Source organism: Thamnophis sirtalis, unplaced genomic scaffold (genome assembly GCF_051295495.1).
Source record: "Thamnophis sirtalis isolate CommonGarterSnake01/CBP01778 unplaced genomic scaffold, rThaSir2_p1.2 scaffold_3, whole genome shotgun sequence".
Classification (NCBI taxonomy): Eukaryota; Metazoa; Chordata; class Lepidosauria; order Squamata; family Natricidae; genus Thamnophis; species Thamnophis sirtalis.
The window spans coordinates 99,575,995-99,585,804 of record NW_028261383.1 but is presented as its reverse complement, the minus strand read 5'-3'; the positions used below and the strand labels follow the sequence as shown (position 1 = coordinate 99,585,804).

Genomic DNA, 9,810 nt, shown 5'->3' with positions numbered 1-9,810 from the left:
CGGTAAGATTACATGGAATAATTTGGCATCTTAAAAAGATAAATGCTTAGAACTCTGCAGTATTTTAATTTCAGTTTCCATGGCAGTTATTTGAAACTTGAAAAAGCACTGCTTTTTCACATTTAGAAATGTACTGTATATTCTGTAAGGCATTCTGAGTGGTATGCAGAAAAGAAAGTGTCTTCTAAGAGTTTATAAAATTGCACTGGTCCCCAATGAGAGAAGACATTTTTTATCTCTTGAATGAATATTGAATTAAGCACTTCTTAAAAACCCATAATATTTACCCCAGGGAGCAGGCTCTAATCTTGCTACTCTCCTCCTAGTTTATATTAGATAATTCTGGTTCTCTTGTACTCTTTCCCAAGCACAACTAATGTCACAGAAATTTATTTCACAATCAATCAACGTATAGAATCTTATACTGCTTTGTTTGCCTGCTTCTGTGATTAAGTAACAGTGATTACTTATATGTGTGAAATATGGTTGGAAATAAACATCAACTTTCCAGAGATGGAGATGATGATGCTAGAAGTAGAATGAGAACAATAGTAACAACAACAAAAACCACTTAGGCATTAATTACCATTATTTCTTCCTTTCCCCAAATCTCATGTTTTAGGGAATGAAGCTGTGATCACAAGTAAAGTCAGGGTGTCACTTATTGTACACCAAAATGGCACTGAAACTCCAGAGTAAGGTTTTGTGAATGGAGAATCATGGGTACTGAGGACTGCCTCAAGACTACCTATTGCCTGAGGTGAAAGGCAAGCAATTTTGCATACAAACTAATTAGATTGAGATACTTCAGCCCTGCCTCTCCGCCATATTTAATGATGGCAGGGCAGGTAGCTAAAGAGTATATATTTGAATCCTATTCAATCTCCCAATCTTGGTCTTCAGTGTCTGATCATGTACAGTCTAAAATGACTGAGGTGATGAAGAAGAAAAGAGGGTCATGTGAACTTAGATTTAGAATGAATGGCAGTGAGGTAGGATCAAACAGTGACTAACAAAAGAGAGATTTGTCTCCATTTGGGGAATCCTTGACAAAATAATAATATAATCATGCAAGGAGGTGAAATTGAAGATTGGTTAACATTTGGCAAAACATACCTGATAATGAAAGATCCAGCAAAAGAGGCAGCACCAGACAACTACATATAATTAACCTCCTTGTCGACAACTTTCAAATTACTAATTGGTGTGGTATCTGGTGCAGTCCAAGAGAATCAAGTTGAAAACATGCCTTTTCCACCTGAATAGAAAGGAAACTACCCCCACACGGTTCCTAATTAACAAGATGATTTTGGAAAACTCAAGTGAAAGAAGACCAAGTTGAATGTAGATTGCATTCATTACAGGAAGGCATTGCTATGACCCCACATTCAGTAATTTTGAAGAAAATAAATCTTAGCTACCAAACAGCCAAAATGCTAATAAATGGTCACATTTACTTCAGAGGGATGGTCTGCAGTTTTATAGAAAAGCAGAAATTGAAATGTAGTCATTGATTTAAATTATTTAAAAATGAAAATGAAAAACAAAACATAACAGTTTGCAATACTTTATATAAATTTAATAACAGTGTATGACTACAGTATGTGTGTGTGTGTGTGCCTATGTATGTATAATACTATAATATATACTATATAGTATACAGTATAAATACGTAACTTGTTACATGAGAAAGAAAAGCTATATGGTGAAGAATGTCTATGGAGATTCTCAGTCATCCAGGTCATGGTTGCCCCTAAGGTGCTTTTTCAAGAGGAAACTGGACTTTCTGGATTTTCTTTGAAGATGTTTTGCTTCTCATCCACGAAGCTTCTTCAGCTCTGAGCTCTGAACTGAAGAAGGATGAGAAGCGAAATGTCTTCAAAGAAAAAGCAGAAAGTCCACTTGCCTCTTGAAAAAGCACCTTTAGAATATGGTAAAGAAAAAAAAAAGTGTAACAAACTATCTAGTGAACAAACGATCGGGGGGGGGAGGTAAAAAGTCTAAGAACAACACTATAAACTATACTAGCAAGTTTTAAAAAACCTAAATACTAAATACTTACATTGTAATTCTATTGTCTATTTATCAAGAAGCTGTCCTGGTCTAAAACATCTACTACTATGCTGGCTCCTAACCAATGCAGCACACTAAGTTATGTCAATCCATTTTTCTTCATGACTTAAAGTGGGCGATAAATTATTCACAAAATGCAAGAGAAAGCTAGGATCATTCTTTGTAAATCGAGGAATGTGTGGTTTGAACTGTGTTATTTGCATTCGGAACAAAAACTAGTACTGTATTAAGAGCCATTTAAAATTAATGTGTGGAAGAGCATGAAAGCATGAAAGAGCTTTCCCAAGACTGGAAAAACAGTCGTAGGGACAGTAACTGTGTAGGAGTAGGATAGGTATAAAGGCTATTCTTTAGAGATGGACTTCAGTTCTGATCATTTCTAACCACTGGCCCAAAGGCCAGACTAGCTAAAAAATATGGAATTAACATCTTGTCAAAAGCGAAGCAAACAAATTATTTGCTAAGAACAGGCACCATACAATCCTGTTCTTCAACCTTCCTTTTTCCAAACTGGAACTACAGACTGCTTTGCAGATTAAAACGCAAGTTTGGAAGTGCCATCTTTAGAACAAAATGGATCCATTGAAAGATGTAGCTGGAGAGAAGAACATTTGAGTTTATTTTGTGATAAAGAAATAGAAATATACACTTATTTCTTCTTGCATCAAATTTTAATCAATTTGCCCAGGCTGACACTTTTTTTTGGAACTAATAAATTATAAAGTCATGCCATGTTTTTACTCAATATTGCAATTCTTAGACTTCAGTCTTCTCCAAAGCACCTGAAAGCAGAACAAGAAGCAATGGATGGAAACCAATCAAGGACAGAACCAACCTAGAAATAAAGAGAATTTTCCTGACAGTTAGAACAATTAATCAGTGAAACGGTTTGCCTCCAAAGGTTGTGAGTGCTCCATCACTGGAAATTTTTAAAGAAGTGATTGGACAATGATTTGTCTAAAATTTGTTTGAGCAGGGAGTTAAACTAGAAAACCTCCAAGGTCTCTTCCAACTCTGTTATTCTGTCAAGTCAACGATGAATAGATTTCAGGCTCAATCCTATCAACAGCTCTGTTGATTTAACAAACAAGTATCATCAATTGTCCCCTCACTCCCCATCTGTCCAACTGATCTAGAGTTATTCTTTTAATGTATCATGAGATCATAATACTGTCATATAATCCTGGGAGACGCATTATTTAGAGAATGGATCAGTCATAACATATTTCAGCACTTATTGGACTCAGTGCTGAATTCTATCATGTTTGTTGGTGCCCAAATTAGTCATTGTAAAGTAGCTACTTTTTACAGGAGGTTTATGAAACATTCTGGAAATAATTTAGAAAAGGTGTTTTGAATCCCACAAGAGTATGAAAATGGCACCTGTCTGCAATTTGATAAAACAGCTGAATCTTTTTCTTAAATTGTGCAGTGACACTAATAATTACTATTCTAATTATTATAATGGCAAGCTACTGAGTGCTTCCTTGTTAATGGGGACCCAGATTGTTGGGGGCAATATGCTGACTCTGTAAACCGCTTAGAGAGGGCTGTAAAGCACTGTGAAGTTTAAGTACTATTGCTATCTATTGTTCTGTTGTGAAATCAATCAGAATAGTTTCTGCACAAAGGTGCCCATTGAACTCACATGATGCAATCGTTTTTCTGAAGCTAAGCAAATCTGGACTGGATATAAGCGTACATAAAATAAAATACATTCCTGTCATCAACTTTACTGTCCCCATCTATGCCTAAATTAACTAAGCAAAGCAAATATTTATGTTTCATTTATGTTTTTCTCCATGTGCCAAATAAATGTGATAGTTTGGAATTATTTTATTTATTAGGTCTATAGTCCACTTTTATTTTTGCATAACTCCAGGTGATATATATTATTATTCTTCAATCCCCTGTTTTCTCCATAACACCATCCCTGCGAGATGGATTGGGCTCAGAGAAAGTGATTGGGCCAAAGTCACCCAGCTGGCTTTCATGCCCAAGGAAGACTAGAATTCATGGTTTCTAGTTCAGCTCCTTAATTAGCATACTGAACAGGTTCTTTTTCAAATATTTAATATACCAAAGAATTAGAATAGGGAAATAAAAAATCAAAGTGTTCCATTACTCCCTGATACTCAAGACTTTTCTATTAGGATTTTTTGAGGATACTAAAAAAATGGAAGATTCCAAAATAATTTTCATTGGGATTGGTGGAAATAACTTCTCTCTGAAGTGTCCTTTGTGCAACTACGAATTTAAAAATGCAGTCTTTACCGAACATAGTGATGACTATTTTAAAGCCTTGCTGGATGGTAGGAGTGAGTTCTTATGCCATATGAACTGGTGACTGGAATTAAGAACTTCATCATTCGATCATCTGTGGAGACAGTATAAAGAGAATAAAAGCACTCAAAATAGAATATCTATTATTTTACTTATCTGGAGTTCTGGAATTTACACTTCACCATGCCAGGTACTAAACTAAAACATTAATAATCTTATTATTGGTTAGACAAAAATATTATTTGAACCATTGAAGAAAACATATTGTTAATGTTGAAGCAGACAACATCTGCCTGGATCTATTGACAAACAAAATAGGATGATATCTAATACCTCAGTATTTAGGAGACTCCAGACATTTTCAAAACAATAGTTATTGCATAAAGTTTAACTAAAATAATTTCTCTGAATAAAAAAGAGGAAGGGAATGGTAAGAATGAAGCAGCTTAAATAGTTATGGGTGCATTATTATAGTTATGCTATATAAGATCTAAAAGACCAGCTTAGGGACAGATTGTTATGAACAAAATATATCTATAGTGATTGCTAGGAGTCAATACTGACTTGATGGCCCATAGTCAATTATATGTAGGCTAAGAACTGGCAACACAATTCTTAAATGAAGTAGTCACTAAATGAAATTGTGGCTGTGCTTACACTCTTATTTCAGCTTTCCTTTGTTTTACAGACCTGTGAAGGTCACACATGCAAGGGTTAGGTAAATTTTAGTGGTGGATTTATGAAAAAGCTAAAAAAAAATGGATGCAAATACAATGATTTAAAAAAAATATAGAAACTAACAATCAGAACAATACAGGATTATTTTTAATTGGGGCTTGTGGATAGCTAATTAGAGACAACTCATGGAAGATTGATTTTGCATATGGTAATTGCAGCAAGATTGTTATATGCACAGCAATGGAGAAATATTGACATTCTCACAAATGGAGGAATGGATTGGAAAGATGTCAGAAATTGCAAAACTGACTTGCTTGGTCAGGGACAAAATTGGGAGGACTTTGTTAAAAGACAGGAAATTATTTATGGATTGTTTGCTGAAAACAGAGAGAAGTGAAGTGGTGATTTACAGATTTGATGATTGAAAAAAAAGAATTAAATATGGATTTATGGGATTTAAGGGATTTTTGTAATAATAAAAGACAGAGGTTGCTTAATGAATTTGTTAATTTCTGTTACAAAGAATGCCAGGTGTCATGGCCATCTCAGACCCTGATTAGGAGTCAAATGAGCAGCCAGTTCTAGAATTGCTGAATGAATCGCTTCCCTGAGCAGCTTCAAGGAAAGGAAGCTGTCACCAGTCTCTGAGAATATGGAGTCTGAGCTGTCACTCTCTCTCAGTGCAAAGGCTCACTGTGCAGCGAGCAGAGCAGAGCAAAGGTGTTCTCCAAGGTTCCTTGCGAGAACGGAACTTGCCCTTCCATACCAGCAACAATGGGGCTACTTCTGTTTAAGAAGATCAGCAAGCTTATGCCTCTCCCTTCTCAGCAACAGTTTGTTTACCCAGATCCTGTGTGCTTTGACTCCCGACTTGAAACCTGATGACTTTGACCCTATAACTGGGTCACAGCTGACCTACAATGTTTGGACCCTTGGATTTTGCTTGATCACTCTTGTGCCTGGGCAAGATTAATAAACATCTGGGGACATGTTTTCTCTACTGTGTGTACATATGCTGTTGTACTCATGTTTCCTGTAATGTATGGATGACTTTGGGGGAAGGGGTGGGCAGGGAGAGAGATTCTGGTTAGGAAATGATCAGACGAGAGAAACAGAGCTCCCAATGGTTTAACAGTCGGAGAAAGAAACTCAGAAACAACCCACCATAATAGATCAAACAGTTAAAAGTGGAGGCAGGAAGTCTTTGCTTTCAGACTTACAAAGAATCTGTTAACATAGTCTTACAATAAAGTAGAATTAGTTCACCTTGTCATTTTTCCTGTCTGTTTTACCTGGGAAGGCTGAAATTTCCTTTGCTACTTGTTTAATTGCTTCAAAAAATCCCCCGTAAAGTCTGCAACCATCTCTCCGGATGTTTGTGCGTATGTAGCTTTAGAAAGAACTCAAGAAATCATGGGCGTCTGTGTGTGAGGTGTTTCCTTTGTTAATTTTCCATTTCTACTACCCTTTTTCTTTCTTATTCCTCACACTTTTTTGTTTCTGTTCTTTCTTCTTTTAGATTTGTTTTCTATTGTTTGAATAAAAAATTGTTAAAATTGTACATGCGAAAAATGGTCATAATTTTATTTTTTTTCATCACCTCATAACTGTGAAATGCTGCTAAATGAGGCAGTTGCTAAATAAGGTCCATCTGTACTCACCTTATTCATTTTTAACTGAATTCATTAAATGTTAAATTTATCTAGTATTTGAAAATAATGCAAAATGTGAACTCTAAATTCAGTCAGGTTTCCACCCACTTTTATATATGAATAGAAATGTTTCTCTAAACAGGTGAAATGAAAAAAATGGAGTCAGGTGATCCTAAGAACTGTCAAATTAGTATAGTACACATCTCTAAGGATTACATGTGTTTATATGTATATCAGAAAAATATAAATAAATCTCAAGATCTGGGGTATAAGGCACTACCCCAGATCCTTAACTTACAACCCTTCATTTAGTGATTGTTTGAAATTGCAGTGACACTGAAAAAAGTGAGCCATCACCATTTTTCATTCAACCATTGCAGCATCCCCATGGCCATATGATCAAAATTTGGATTCTTGGCAACTGGCTCTTATTTATAACAGTTGCAGTGTTCTAGGGTCATGTGATCATTTTGTGAACTTCTGACAAGCAAAATCAATGGAGCAGCCAATTCACTTAACAACTGCAGTGATTCATTTAACACATGTGGCAAGAAGTCGTAAAATGGGGCAAGACTCACTTAACAACTGTCTTGCTTAACAACACAAATTTTGGGCTCAGTTGCAGTTGTAAATAGAGGACTACCTATAAACAACAAATTCAGTGTTGGCGAACCTTTTCAGCACCGAGTGTCAAAACGGGGAGAGCGCATGCATGTATGCGCAGAAACCGGAAAAGCAGCCCCCTGGTGCGCATGCACGCACCAGGTATATGATCTTCTGGCTTCTGGTGCACACGTGTGTACTGGCCAGCTGGTCTTCTGGTTTCTGGCATGCATTCTCATGCGAAGACCAGCTGGCCGGCATGCAAGAAACCGGAATATTATCTTCCCGGCGCGTGAATGCGCACCGGATGGCTGCTCTTCCAGTTTCTGGCACTCCCGGGTACATGAAGACCACCTGGCCAGCGGACCAGAACCTGGAAGAGCAACGTTTGATGGCTTACATGCCCAGAGAAATGGCTCTGCATGCCACTTCAGGCACACGTGCCATAGGTTTGCCATCACGGCTCTAGGTTATCCCTTTAATGAAGCATTCTGGTGCTTCTATTTCAAGGGTTTTAGTCAAAAGCGACATCCTCTTGTGAAATGTGGTAGTTAGAATGTTGGCAACAGGATACAATCCAGGCAGGAATCCAAAAATATTTGAGAAGTTTGGCATTGTGCAGGATTGCCTCAAGCATTCTGGCGGGCTAATAGCAATTTTAGAAGGCATTCATGTATTGCTGTCTTTCATTGCCAATTTAAACATTGAAATCCCACTCTCTTGTTATCCCATTTTTTTTTCTCTTCGTTGCTTACCCATTGTTGGGAGAATTGCATGGTTTGAGCTTTGCCCTCAAAATCAAAGAAGAGCCAAAGAAGGTGATATTATTTAATGCTAATTGCAATGTGTTTTATAATTGTTTCTGATGGACTTATTTTTGGTGATAATCCCCTATTTTGGTTATATTTTTAGAAAAGGACAATCATGAAATATATAGCAATCTCCATCTTGTTCAATGCTCAATTGCAGACATCCCCAATATATGAATATTTTGCAAATGCAACATGTAGGAGGATGAGGAGAGAGGGAAAGGAGGAGAAAAGGAGAGGAGAGGAGGGTAAATGAAAGATATTCATAACAACTCCAGTTAGGAAACTGTCTTTTCCCTGGTAAAGACTACATTACTTATAAAGGAGAATATTTGTAGCTCAGGGTTGAAACTAGGGGTTCTTGGTGCTCTCTGAACTTGCTTGTTTTCTTGCAGATGTTTCATCACCCTAACTAGGTAACGTCATCAATGCTACTAAGGAGTGCTGTTTGCTGTCAGTTTATAGTCTGGTGTCTTGCCTATCTATGTGGGTAAGGATGGTCTTAGAGATTCCCATCCCCACCCACACAGACAGGCAAGACACCAGAATATAAACTGACAGCAAACAGCACTCCTTACTAACACTGATGATATTACCTAGTTAGGGTGATGAAACGTCTGCAAGAAAACAAGGAAACTCAGAGAGCACTAAGGACCCCTTACTACATTACTTCTATCAAGCCCTGTACAGGTTAAAGTTCCATCAATGTGCCAAAAGTTGGGGTAGACCCGTAATTCAATTAGGTGGACTTATGGGTGCAATTTACCTTTAGTCATTACAAACTTGAGAAACCAGTCTATCTAGATACTTTTCTTCCCCAACTGATATATTATTTCCTCCCGGCTGACAGCTCCGAGATCAGAATGGACCGGAGTAAATAATGTTAATAATTTAACATGACGCAAGTGAAGTCTGAGGAAAGGCCTTGGGTAGGCCTTCTACTTCTGAATCTATCAAATGCCCTATACATCTGATCATTAAGAATGTAACTGAACTTGAGGGGGAAAAAACCTGGACAGCTAGGAGCATTTCAAATGGCCAAATACATGTGGCCAGCTTTTCTCTCTCAAATGCTTCTGGGCCTTCTTAGAAAGCCAAGATGGTGGATGGCTGAAAGCCAAGCCTTCACTTTGAGGGACTTTTAGTTGCCTGGAAAATAGACAGAGGAGGAAAAAGTAGGCCTGGGGGAGCAAATTGAGACATTTGTCAGTCACCTGGATGTGAGTGCTGAAAATACCAGGCGGAGAACATGAGCTACCATTTTCCTTTCTAAGCCACATTTTCTCTTCTTCTAATCGAGTTTTCTGATCTAGCACACTATTTTTAAAAAAATGTAGTCTGGGCTGTGTAAATCATTCAGCGCATTCAGGCAAGCTCTGTGCATTATTTTCCCACAGGTAACACTGAAAGAAATTTCAAACATCAAAGATGAAAGAGATGTTCGCCTGTCTCCTATAAATATTGCAGTCTTTACTTTGGCTCTGCTCTTTCTGCATATGAAAGAAATGCCCGCCGTCTCCTTTCTTGTTTTCTTTTTTAACTCAGATGGTACAGGGGAAGCCCCCAAATAATAATGTCTGATCAAATTGTACTACTTTTTTTTTACATTTCTTCGCATCTTCAAGATGTGGGAGACTCCCAGGAAGTAAAATGTTTATTGAACGTTGAATGTAGAGTATACATGTTGTAAACCTTATTTCCCCATTTCACTT

General features: G+C 37.3%; 1 long non-coding RNA gene across 1 annotated transcript in view; it reads right to left on the bottom strand.

Annotated features, from left to right (window-relative positions):
- Positions 1–2,756: 2,756 nt before the first annotated feature.
- The window catches only part of LOC148048077 (uncharacterized), a 19,969-nt gene continuing 12,915 nt past the window's right edge, over positions 2,757–9,810 (bottom strand). Inside the window, exons 2-3 of the long non-coding RNA XR_015695788.1 lie at positions 4,348–4,450; positions 2,757–2,855 (exon numbers count right to left, since the gene is read on the bottom strand). This is a non-coding gene — a long non-coding RNA (uncharacterized LOC148048077). The remainder of the gene's footprint in view (positions 2,856–4,347; positions 4,451–9,810) is intronic.